General features: G+C 45.9%; 1 protein-coding gene across 6 annotated transcripts in view; it reads left to right on the top strand.

The window, feature by feature from the left end:
- Positions 1-1,884: 1,884 nt before the first annotated feature.
- The window catches only part of PUM2 (pumilio RNA binding family member 2), a 128,968-nt gene continuing 117,278 nt past the window's right edge, over positions 1,885-13,574 (top strand). For all 6 annotated transcript variants that reach the window (XM_038751695.1, XM_038751693.1, XM_038751697.1 and 3 more), the window contains exon 1: positions 1,885-1,977. The gene's annotated coding sequence lies outside the window, so the exon portion shown is untranslated. The remainder of the gene's footprint in view (positions 1,978-13,574) is intronic.

The raw sequence follows: 13,574 nt of genomic DNA, 5'->3' as shown, positions 1-13,574 counted from the left end.
CATTTTACAGATGAGGTAACTGAGGCACAGAGAAGTGAAGGGACTTGCCCAAGGTCACACAGGAGATTAGAACCCACAACCTCTGATTCCCAAGCCCGGGCTCTTGCCCCTAGGCCGCGCTGCTTCTCTCGTACCTTCCCAAGCGCTTGGTACAGTGCTCCGCACGCAGTAAGTGCTCAATAAATAAGATTGAATGCATTGACTGAATAGTCAATTCAATAGTCAATTCCCCCTCGTCGCCCTCTCCATCCCCCGCATCTTACCTCCTTCCCTTCCCCACAGCACCTGTATATATGTATATATGTTTGTACATATTTTTTACTCTTTATTTATTTATTTATTTTATTTGTACATATCTATTCTATTTATTTTATTTTGTTAGTATGTTTGGTTTTGTTCTCTGTCTCCCCCTTTTAGACTGTGAGCCCACTGTTGGGTAGGGACTGTCTCTATGTGTTGCCAATTTGTACTTCCCAAGTGCTCAGTACAGTGCTCTGCACATAGTAAGCGCTCAATAAATACGATTGATGATGATGATGATGTACTTCCCAAGCGCTTAGTCCAGTGCTCTGCACATAGTAATCGCTCAATAAATATGATTGATGATGATGATATACATTTCCCAAGCAAATGATTCCCCAGTAGGCACACGACGCTTTCCGGATTTGGGAGAATGGGCAGCAAGTTTCGACTCCTTCCCTTCCCCACAGCACCTGTATATATGTATATATGTTCGTACATATTTATCACTCTATTTATTTATTTTACTTGTACACAACTATTCTATTTATTTTATTTTGTTAGTATGTTTGATTTTGTTCTCTGTCTCCCCCTTTTAGACCGTGAGCCCACTGTTGGGTAGGGCCTGTCTCTCTATGTTGCCAACTTGGACTTCCCAAGCGCTTAGTCCAGCGCTCTGCACATAGTAAGCGCTCAATAAATACGATTGATGATGATGATATGCATTTCCCAAGCAAATGATTCCCCAGTAGGCACACGACGCTTTCCGGATTTGGGAGAATGGGTAGCAAGTTTCGACTCCTTCCCTTCCCCACAGCACCTGGATATATGTATATATGTTTGTACATATTTATTACTCTATTTATTTACTTATTTTACTTGTACACATCTATTCAATTTATTTTATTTTGTTAGTACGTTTGGTTTTGTTCTGTCTCCCCCTTTTAGACCGTGAGCCCACTGTTGGGTAGGGCCTGTCTCTATGTGTTGCCAATCTGTACTTCCCAAGCGCTTAGTACAGCGCTCTGCACACAGTAAGCGCTCAATAAATACGATGGATGATGATGACTGCTATGAAAATGGTCCCATTGGGCGACATTTGCCTGACATTTGTTTTCAGTCGGAGGGGCAGGAATGGCGTGAGGGGAACAAAGCCCGCGGGCGCGCGCACGCTGAGGGAAGCGCCGAGGCCGCGCGCACGCGCGCTCCCGGGCCGGGGGTGGGTGGGGGGAGGGGCGGCGGCGGCGTTCCAAAATGGAACGTTCGCTCGCGCTTTGTTCCCTCCGCTCGGCGCCCCCGCCCACCCGGGCGACCTCAGCCAATCCCGTTCGAGAACGGAGGAGCGGCGGGGGCGGGGGGGGGGAGGCAGGCGCGCACGCGCACGCCCTGGCGGTCACGCGCACGCCCGCCCGTCCTTCGGGGCGGGAGCGGGCTGAGGAGGGGCCGCGTTTCCTGCTGCTCCTCGCCCCTCCCCCAGTTTCCCAGGGCGCACCGCGCGCGGCGCGGCGGGGGGCGGGGTGGGAGGAGGAGGAGGCGGCGGCGGCCATGTTGTTGTGAGCGTCTGTGTGTCTCCCACTCGGTTCCTCGGCGGTTCGGAGGAGGGGTCGGGGGGGTGGGGGGGAGGGAGGAGAAGGAAGAGGAAGAGGAGACGACGACGACGACGACGCCCCGAGCCCACGCCGCCGCTTCTCCAGCCTTCCGTCTCCTCAGGGGAGGCCGACCAGCCGCGGGAGCCCCGTAAGTGTCCCGCCCGGCTCCCTTCCCTCCTCACGGCGATGGTCCGGAGGCCTGGTGTGGGGGGGGGGGGGGGGGCGGCTCGCGGGGCCGGCGTCGTCGTCGCCTTCTAAAGCCTGCGCGCGCACCCCCCCCCCCCCGTGCCCGGGCACGCGCGTGCGCGCTGTCGCGCCCCCCCCCCCCCCCCCGGCTCGTTCGCACAATGAGGGGCCGTGAGGGAAGGGGCCGCCGTGACCCAATCCGTCAATCAATCGTATTTATTGAGCGCCTACTGCGTGCAGAGCACTGTACTAAGCGCTTGGGAAGTGTACAAGTTGGCAACATAGACTCCCCTTGCGCCCACTCCTCCCGGTCGGCCGGGGGACCCCGAAAAGTCGGGGTGGGGGGGAGAGCCGGCCTACCGTGAGGGAAGCCTCTGAGGCAGAGAGAGAGAGAAAGAAAGACACAGTGGGGGCCATTCAGTCAGTCAGACCTATTTATTGAGCGCTTACTGTGTGCAGAGCACTGTGCCAAGCGCTTGGTAAAGTACAGTTGGGCACCAGCTAGAGACGGGCCCTGCCCCTCAACGGGCGCACAGTCTACAACGGGGAGACACACAACAAAACAAGTAGGCATCAGTGGGTAAATAGAAGTATAGGTAGCCGCACGAAAGACACAGTGGGTGTGTGTGTGAGTGGGTGTCGGGGGTTGTTCAGTCAGTCAGACCTATTTATTGAACGCTGACTGTGTGCGGAGCACTGTACCAAGCGCTTGGAAAAGTGTCTACGACGGGGAGACTGACAACAAAACAAGGAGACAGGCATCAGTAGGTAAATAGAAGTATAGATATCCGCACGAGAGGAAGACACAGTGGGTGTGTGCGTGAGTGGGTGTCGTCAGTCAGTCCTATTTATTGAGCGCTTACTGTGTGTAGAGCACTGTACCAAGCGCTTGGAAAAGTACAGTTGGGCACCAGCTAGAGACGGGCCCTACCCCACAACGGGCTCACAGTCTACAACGGGGAGACTGACAACAAAACAAGTAGGCATCAGTAGGTAAATAGAAGTATAGATATCCGCACGAGAGAAAGACACAGTGGGTGTGTGTGTGAGTGGGTGTCGGGGGTTATTCAGTCAGTCCTATTTATTGAGCGCTTACTGTGTGCAGAGCACTGTACCAAGCGCTTGGAAAAGTGTCTACGACGGGGAGACTGACAACAAAACAAGTAGACAGGCATCAGTAGATAAGTAGAAGTATAGATATCCGCACGAGAGGAAGACACAGTGGGTGTGTGCGTGAGTGGGTGTCGTCAGTCAGTCCTATTTATTGAGCGCGTACTGTGTGCAGAGCACTGTACCAAGCGCTTGGAAAAGTACAGTTGGGCACCAGCTAGAGACGGGCCCTACCCCACAACGGGTCACAGTCTACAATGGGGAGACACACAACAAAACAAGTAGACAGGCATCAGTAGACAAATAGAAGTATAGGTAGCCGCACGAGAGAAAGAAAGACACAGTGGGTGTGTGTGTGTGTGAGTGGGGGTCGGGGGTTATTCAGTCAGTCACACCTATTTATTGAGCGCTTACTGTGTGCAGAGCACTGTACCAAGCGCTTGGAAAAGTACAGTTGGGCACCAGCTAGAGACGGGCCCTACCCCACAACGGGCGCACAGTCTACAACGGGGAGACTGACAACAAAACAAGTAGGCATCAGTAGATAAATAGAAGTATAGATATCCGCACGTCATTAATAAAATAAATCGAGTAATAAGGGTGTACAAAGGGTCTCGGGGGGAAGGGGCCCGGTTCGGGTTTGCCACCGGCCTTTTCGCCCCAAGAGCCACTTTTTTTTGTTGTTGTTTTTGGTGGCACTGCCTCGTTCCGAAAACCGGCCAAGGAAAGGAAAACAAAGAAAAACGTTTGGTGGCCCCGGTTACCCCGGGGTCGCGATGGGGATACGTTTTCGATTCCACATGTTAGCGTTTCGGGAAAAGTCAGCTTTTTAGGCCCCGACGGGGTCGGGATGGCTGTTGTAGATTACCCTGTTTCTCCGGGTCGTAATCGCTGTTAATCCGACTGTTTCGGTTTGAAGCAGGGGGAGCGTTTGCCGAGGACGTAGTACTTCCAAAGCATTAGCTTTGGCTATTGAATCTCGGGTTTACGGGACTCTCATTTACTAAAGGCCTTGACGTGGAAGTAAACAAGGTCACTCATGCACTTAATTTTGCTAAGAATAAGAGAACAATGCCCTTTTCGTCAGAGTTGGGAAATCTGATTTTTTTGAAAGATGTGACCTTTCAACATGTACTGATATTGAAAAAGCAGAGGTAAGGACTAGCCTACTGCATAGCAGCAGATTGATCAATCAATCAATCAATCAATCGTATTTATTGAGCGCTTACTATGTGCAGAGCACTGTACTAAGCGCTTGGGAAGTACAAATTGGCATCACATAGAGACAGTCCCTACCCGATAGTGGGCTCACAGTCTAAAAGGGGGAGACAGAGAACAGAACCAAACATACCAACAAAATAAAATAAGTAGGATAGAAATGTACAAGTAAAATAAATAAATAAATAAATAAACAGAGTAATAAATATGTACAACCATATATACATATATACAGGTGGGAACTACATTCTGGCCAGTTTCTCCCAGATTTTCAGTGCCTTTCACTTTTTAAACTAGGCTGTTTGTCTTCTCGGAGTTTTATTTTTGAACCATTCTTGTGGATTTTTTGTGTGCAGGCGTGCAGTGATGAAGAATATGTATGCAAGTTCCCTAAACATTTGATCTTAAGAGATGACCTCTTTTTCTTCTACAGTATTAGAGTTTTTACAGTTTAGGCTTTTTCATGAACAGCATGGCAACGTATGTAGTGCTAAAAGTACTAGGAAGAGGCACCATATAAAACCAATGTGAAGTGTCGCATACTATTACAACATCAGCTAGAACACGACAATATGTGTGGTATGCGGCATAATAGGATAAACTAGTAAAAGGCCAGGACTCTTGTGTATTCTCAGTGCCCGGCCTGGCCCATTGTTCTGTAGTGTGCCTTGAATGCCCTTAAGGGTTCTGTTGCCAGCTTCCTTTCTTGCTTCCTATTTCTAGGGTAGCAGCATTCTATTCTGATGGTGGCATAAACCTACTTTTGGTCCCCACAAGGGTGAAGGAAGTTTGGAAGCACCATAGCATAGTCTAGATTTTGATGGGATCAAGCTTTTTTTGTAATGGCCTTTGATCAGTAGATTGGAAGAAGGCTTTTTTGAATTGTAAAAATTAGACATATCTAAACTAGTAAATGTGAAGTCTAAATGTAGATCTATTTCTTGCAGTCAAAGGTGTTCCAGTACATCACTTCTTGATTTTTTTTTTTCCCCCTTTCTGGATTGAGGCAGTAATTTTTACTCTTTCAAGATCACTCCGTTTTGACTGTTTTCCCTTTGACCTCTTCCTACTTTTGCATTTGCAGAGTGCTCTTGTGATGGTCTCATCTCTGTTACCCAGGCCTGTCCCAAGGCTCCTTCCTTCCACCGCCTACTGTGTTTTATATTATTAGTGTTTCTGTCAACCATGTGAGAATGTATTTTCAATCAGATCGTTATTTATTTTTCTTCTGGCAGCTTCACATTGTAACATATAGAATTGGGCAGATGAGCTTTGCCTTCAGTTTTTCTTCATTTTCCCTTTTAAATAGTTAAAATAATCCTTCACTTTTCCATTGAAAAGGCTAAGGTTGCTCTCAATGCTGTTAAAGTATCTTGTTTCTGATTAACTGCGAAGCGTGAGTTCATGAATCACTTGTCTACCAATATCCCGTGTTTCTTTAGAACGGGAGCAGTGATTTCTCAAACTTCTTTAACCAAAGGGACCTAAAGCCATTGTCTGCTCCAGCTATGCGGCCCCCAAAGGGGGTATGACTGGGGCTTATCAGGAGCTTTAGATATTCTGTTGTCAGTGCAGTGCCTGCCATGTGTTCCCTGGCAAGGGTTTTGTTATATCAACTTCAGTTGGTGTGGAGAAAAGGGCTAGTTCAAAGGTCAAAACTCCGCAGCAGGAGTCGCCACAAGTTATGCATAGCACGATCCATCCCCCTCCCTTATAAATCCTAGAGCATGTCATTTTAGTATAAAAAGAGGACTTGTGTCTTTCAGAGAAGTCCAGGACATGATGATATCCTTGCTGCCTTCTCTTGAATACTTGTGCTACACTTACCTAACATACTTGGGGACTGTGCGCCCCATGAGGGACAGGGACTGTGTCCTACCTGATTAACTTTTATGTACCCCGGTACTTAGAGCAGTGCTTGACAAATAGTAAGTGCTTAACAAGTACCGTAAAATAATCTGATTATAATTTAGGAAATTTCTTTGGTTGTAGAAAGGAAGGGCAAACACCACACCCCCAAAGAAGAAAAGAGTCTGAGAAGGAATCATGAAGGATTAAAAAAAAATGTGTAGAACTCAGATCTTCTAAATGCCAAAATAATTTCATGGCAAAATATCACCATTGCTGAAACTTAAAACTAGTATTCTATTGCTTTGAAATATTATTGTCCATGGTAGTGTCCACTGTGAGCACAACCGATCAGTGGTGTGTAAGTGCCTGAATTCCAAGCACGGTACTTGGGAAAGTACCACAAAAGTAAAACACCTGATCCTTGCTCACAAGGAGCTTGCAGGCTAACGGAGGAGATGGGCATGTAGAGTTAATTGCAGAACTCAGCTTAGCACTTGGAAGCGTACAGTGGAGGTTGAAGACATGACCCTTCCCTGAAGGAACTTTATACAGTATAATGGGGGTGGGGAGACACCTATCAAAACTGTGAAAACGCAGTAGGAACGAGAGTGAAGGCGTAGCTACAACTGAGAAACTAAAGAGGGCACAAAAAATAAATGGGATTCACAGGCATACACATGTGTGCCTTGAATGGCCAATGAAATACTACAACTAATAAGGCAGAATTTAGGTGGGGATTACTCCTGGAGGAGGAGGCTTTTTAGGAAGGCTTTGGAAAACATGAGAATAAACTGGAGTGTTTTAGGACCGTCTCACTCCACAGTCTACAAGATCTCAGTATATAGCTTTCTTTTATCACCTTCACGAATAAAGCGCTTGAAAATCCCAAAGGCTGACTAAACCGTTCTTGGGGGAACAAAGAGTTTTGGGTTAGGACAGGTTTGAGTTGGGACAATGTGGCTTCAGTAATACTGGGGAGCCCCACTTTTCTTAAGGTTCTGGCAGCAGGCTCACTTGTACCAAAGTACCGTTCATGGGGCTCTCAGGAGTTGGGGGTGAGGGGATGGGGAGAGTTGCTGATTGTTTCCATCTGAGGCACAGATGCCATTGATTGAATGTGGCAACACTTTTGTCATTTTTAAACCCTTTCTGTCATTCCCACTCATGGCCAGGAGGACTTTTGCTGACATCAGTGTGCTTTAAGGTTCATAAGTGGTCCTCTGACCAAAGTAATTGCTCCCCTCTTATAGACAAGTCAACTCTGTTTTTATTTCTTAGGGCTGCACTTTCTTTGCCTTCTTTAGACTGCTTACTCACTTTTTTTTCGGCATTGAGGCCAATGAAATAGGGAGAATCCAGAGCACTGTGACTGGATCTTTATGGCATGATGCGTGGTTAGATGGGAGTGTCAGGCGTGACAAGCCTGACCGTGGAGAAGTCGAAGTCACCTTGTGTGGCGTGGAAAATGGAGCCTGCGCAAAGCTGTCTAGGAAACCTGTGGACTTACGGAGCAATTGGCTCCTGAAAACTGTCTCATGTCGATAAATACCTGGGAACAAATTTTTCCATAGGAACAAGGTTAAAAATAATAATTGTAGTATTTCAGCATTGAGTACGTGCCGACTGTTGTGGCAGATTCAAGTAATCAGGTTGGACATGATTTCTGTCCCTCGTAAGACTCGCAGTTTGAGGGCAAACAGGTATAAATGCTTAATTATCGATGATTATAAAAATTAGTTCCCAAACCAAGGCTAGGTATCCTAATATTGCCCAAATTACACAGAATTATGTATTCAGTTGTAGATGATGAATACTAATTAGCTACACTGATGCATGTATATTGAGTCAGAGAGCCAATTTTACTTCATCTGTTTCCCCCCACTCCTGCTCCACTTTCCCAACTCCACCTCCTACCCCTGTCCACTTTAAATTCTCTCTATCTCCTTGGAGCTAGTGCCATGATGGAGGCCTGTGTTGTGCAGTCGAAACCCAAGGTGGTGTAAAGCGAAAATGGTGGATGTTTCTAAACGCAGGGGCCACTTGTCGTAGTTCACCTGAAAATGAAGACTTCAGGTATTATGGTAGCCAAAATGATGTACAGAATATTAAGAACAGAGTCTCAAAAGTGGTTAGTGAGGGACACCTGTGTTTATCATTTTGAAATACAGTAATGGTGTACACCAGGTTCTGCTATAACACAGTGGTTGCAAGACCCCTTATAAGGAAAACTTTCTGTGTAGTTCCCATTCTGACACAGCATGCATTGGCATAAGCCATTTCTCCCAACAGCATGACATGCCATGTCCAAACAGGGTTGAATTGTTGGACGGGTGTTCTCTAGCTCCCTAGCAACATTCTTGCCAAAATGAGTGGTGAGAAGACATGCCTTATGACAGAAATAAGTGTATTTGAAAAATGGTTAGATATATGTTGAAAGAGTGTTAAAGTTATTGTTAGTTTCTGTTTATCTATATCTATCCAAACTTTGCTGTGAATCAATTTTGGCTATAATTTGTAAATTTAAACAGAAACAATTTTTGAAGGCAAACTTCCTGACACTAAAGTTTATTTGATCATAATTTTCAATTATGAGAATGGAATAGCTATTATTATGTTTTTGGGATGAGGTGAAAGGGAATTGCTTTTAAAAAAAAGTTTTTAGTGTTATGAAGCCCAAAGCTCTTCTGCTAACCACTGTTTTGAATTTAGAAGCTTTGGTATGCTCAGCGCTAACAGGGAGCCCTGAACACTTTCTCAAACCAAGTTGGATGTAGTCTGCTAAGCAGTACTTTCCAAAATATTCACTTACCTACAAGCATTTGGGCTTACTCCCCTTCCATTTTGTCCTTCCAGACAGCTCTCTAGCCGGTCTGTGTCTGCCTCCTCTCCCCCAACCCTCTCCCCCGTCTTCACTATCCCTCCACTCCTTGTCTTTTTCCAGATTACTCTTAAGCCCAGTGTATTTGAGGAAGGGAAATGTACCTAAACCCAATTGGAATAAAATAGAAAGCTTTTAGGCTTGTGGTTAAGCAGGATAGGGAGCATGATGGGGAGCAGGAATGACCCTCCCCTTTCATTCTCCCAGGAACAAACAGATGACCAAAGCAGACTGGGAGCTTAGGCCCTGGAGAAGTTAGTGCTGTTGTACCTCAGGAAGTTATTGAAGTTGTTTGTGGTTGTTGTTTAATTAGCCGGTCCTTGCTACCCTCATGCTGTAGGTTAAGTGCTCCTAGGAGTCAAACTGGTAAGTTGCTGTGAATCACTTCTAAAAAAATCCTGTGCAAATATTTAAATCCACAGGTATGTAATTATCTGCTTTGTGGGGACAATTCTCCCATATCATCTCAGTGTGCACTTTGGGGTGTTAGCTATGCTTTTCATTGGATTGATTTTGTAATTTAGCTAAGTTGGAGGAAGCCATTATCGAAAAGTTATCTGCCAAAATGAGCATTAAAACGATTTTTATTGCCAATGATCATTGTTCAGTTCTTTCACTGTCCAGCAAGAATACTTCTAAAACCATGAAAATAGTTAAAAAGTTAAAGTATTTATTCATGAATACTGAAATAGACTGCTCAGGAACCTTTTGAAAGTTTCATCCCTGTTGAATGATTTCGATGTTGTTCTGCCTAAAAGGCATAATAGGATAGAGAAGGATTTTGTACCCTGGAGGCATGCATCCATGAAGACAGGCAAATCATTGTAAACTGCTTGATGGAATCAGCCAGACTTTACAGCCTGTTAATCTAAAGAAATCCAGATGGGTGTATCAGCCTGCACTAGGAAAGCCCCTTGCACAACCAAAACTCTATATTGGCAGTGTAGAGCTAAAGACTATCTCACAGTTCTGTTGCCTAGGCAGCATACTCACCGGTGATGAAACTCTAGACAAGGAAGTAATAATTGTGGTATTTAATGCAGCAATCATTGGCGTTTATTGAGCTCTTACTACATGTAGAGCCCTGAACTAAAGTCTTAGGAGAATACAGTGCAATAGAATTGCTGGACATGATCCCTGCCCTCAAGGAGCTTACAGTCTGTGCTTACTCTGTGCCAAACACTTCAATAAGCCCTGGAGTAGCTGCGAGATCACTCCCATGATTCTGCGCATTATCGTGGCACGGGTGAAGCTTAGAGCTATGCCACCGAAAGAGAGTCTCTTGCCAGGGTTACGCATAATTCATTCATTCGGTCGTATATATTGGGCACTTAACTGTGTGCAGAGCGCTCAGTGGGAAGGTCTAAGCCAAAGTGTCAGACAGAACTGATTCTAGACGGTGAGCCTGTTGTTGGGTAGGGACTGTCTCTATATGTAAACAGGTAGGGACTGTCTCTATATGTAGTCGATTTGTACTTCCCAAGCGCTTAGTACAGTGCTCTGCACACAGTAAGCACTCAGGAAATACGATTGAATGAATTAATTCACCTTTGCTGGGCAGCGGTGGCATGGGAAGAGTCAAAGATGGATGATAAGTGATCAAAATATTGAGCAGAGACAAACAGCAGAGACTTTTTTTACTGTGCAGAAGGCGGCAATGGTAAACCACTTCTGTATTTTTTTTTTTTTTTTTTTACCAAGAAAGCACTATGGATTTATATATATATATATACCAGAATAACTACAGAAGAGCGAAGATAAGACGTCCTGGAGAAAATATGTCCAGTCGCTATGGATTGGAAACGACTCGATGGCCAGCAGCATGGCCTAGTGGCAAGAGCACGGGCTTGGGAGTCAGAGGACGTGGGCTTTAATCCCAGCTCTGTCACTTGTCTGCTGTGTGTCCTTGGGCAAGTCACTTAACTTCTCTGTGCCTCCGTTACACCGTCTGTAAAATGGGGATTAAGACTGTGAGCCCCACCTGGAACAACCTGATTACCTTGTATCTACCCCAGTGTGTAGGACAGTGCTTGGCACATGGAAGTGCTTAATAAATGCCATAATTATTATTAGATGATGAGATACGAGCTAATCAGGCTGGACACGGTCCATGTTGGACATGGGGCTCCCAGTCTGAGTGGGGAGAATGTATTTAATCTTCAATTTACAGGTGAGGAAACTGAGGCCCAGAGAAGTTAAGTGACTTGCCCAAGGTCACCCAGCAGGCAGGTGGTGTAGCCCCACTTAGAACCCAGATCCTCTGATTCCCAGATCTATGAGACTGATTTTTGAGACATCTCAAAAATCTCCAGTGGCTACCAATCAATCTGCATCAGGCAGAAACCCCTCACCCTCGGCTTCAAGGCTGTCCATCACCTCGCCCCGTACTACCTCCCCTCCCTTCTCTCCTTCTACAGCTCAGCCCGCACCCTCCGCTCCCCTGCTGCTCGTTCTCGCCTGTCCCGCCGTCGACCCCCAGCTCACGTCCTCCCCCGGCCTGGAATGCCCTCCCTCCGCACATCCGCCTAGCTAGCTCTCTTCCTCCCTTCAAGGCCCTGCTGAGAGCTCACCTCCTCCAGGAGGCCTTCCCAGACTGAACCCCCTCCTTCCTCTCCCCCTCCTCCCCCTCTCGATCCCACCACCTTACCTCCTTCCCCTCCCCACAGCATCTATATATATGTATATATGTTTGTATGTATTTATTACCCTATTTATTTTATTTGTACGTATTTATTCTATTTATTTTATTTTGTTAATATGTTTTGTTTTGTTCTCTGTCTCCCCCTCTAGACTGTGAGCCCACTGTTGGGTAGGGACCGTCTCTATATGTTGCCAACTTGTACTTCCCAAGCGTTTAGTACAGTGCTCTGCACACAGTAAGCGCTCAATAAATACGACTGAATGAATGAATGAATGAATGCTCTTTGCATTAGACCACAGAGGCCATCACATCTTTAGGTATACTCAGATGGGATGACAACAGCATGGTGGTAGACTCCAAAACATACTGGCTTCAGATCTCACAGAGTGGTGAAGTGGCTAGAGCACGGGCCTGGGAGTCAGAAGGACCTGAGTTCTAATTATGGCTATACCACATGTCTGCTGTGTGTCCTTGGGCAAGTCACTTAACTTCTCTGTGCCTCGGTTACACCGCTTCCCCTCCTCCCCCTCTCCATCCCCCCGCCTTACCTCCTTCCCTTCCCCACAGCACCTGTATATATGTATATATGTTTGCACGTATTTATTACTCTATTTATTTTACTTGTACATATTTATTCTATGTATTTTATTTTGTTAATATGTTTTGTTTTGTTCTCTGTCTCCCCCTTCTAGACTGTGAGCCCACTGTTGGGTAGGGACTGTTTCTATATGTTGCCAACTTGTACACTTTCCAAGCGCTTAGTACAGTGCTCTGCACATAGTAAGTGCTCAATAAATACGATTGATTGATTGCTGTGTGACCTTGGGCAAGTCACTTCACTTCTCTGGGCCGTAGCTATCTGTAAAATGAGGATTAGGAATGTGAGTCTCATGTGGGACAGAGAGTGTGTCCAACCTGATTGACTTGTATCTACTCCAGTGCTTGGGCCCTTAACAAATACCATAATTATTATTTGTCATCTTGCCCAATCTTCTGCAACTAGGAGATCTGACTTCCACACAGACATAACATTCAACTGCATGAGCAATTCCTTTGGTGTCACTTAATATCTATTAAGATTAATTATCTATTAAGATAATTATTAGATTAATTATCTAATTAGATATTTAATATCTAATGACAAGCAGGATCAGTCTGAAAACAGCCTTTAGCTCCATGTTGCCAGTGAAGTCTGAGAATCAGTCACTGGTCGTTAGGGAGTACTTACTCCCTACAGTACTTGCAGAACAGTACTTGCAGAGTACACTACAGAGTACTTGCAAGTACAGTACTTGCAGAGTGCTGTACTGAGAGCTTGGGAAAGCTCTGGGACCTTAGATGACAGCAGGATACTCTAAACAGCTGCTGAAATCGGAAAGCTGAAAGGAAGGAGAGCAGAGGAGACATTTTTAAGTATTGTAGTTAAACTCTCAGAGCATGCTGCATCTCAGCTGAACGCTGCGATGAGATGCAGCATGGCTGAGTGAAAAGAGCAAAGGCCTGGGATATTTAGGATCTGGATCCTGGGTGGCTCAGCCACTTTTTTTTATGGTATTTAAGCACTTACTATATGCCAATGCTTGCACTTACGAGAAGCAGCGTGGCATAGTGGATAGAGCGTGGTCCTGGGAGTCTAAAGGTTGTGGGTTCTAATCCTGTCTCCACCACTCAACTGCTGTGTGACCTTGGGCAAGTCATTTTGCTTCTCTGGGTCTCACCTCACTTGTAAAATGGGGATTGAGATTGTGAGCCCCATGTTTGACAGGGACTGTATCCAACCCACATTGTAATCAGTCATATTTATTGAGTGCTTACTGTGTGCAGAGCACTGTACTAAGCGCTTGGGAAGTACAAGGTGGCA

This window comes from Tachyglossus aculeatus, chromosome 9 (assembly GCF_015852505.1).
Source record: "Tachyglossus aculeatus isolate mTacAcu1 chromosome 9, mTacAcu1.pri, whole genome shotgun sequence".
Taxonomy (NCBI): Eukaryota; Metazoa; Chordata; class Mammalia; order Monotremata; family Tachyglossidae; genus Tachyglossus; species Tachyglossus aculeatus.
This window is presented reverse-complemented; position numbering and strand designations above follow the sequence as displayed.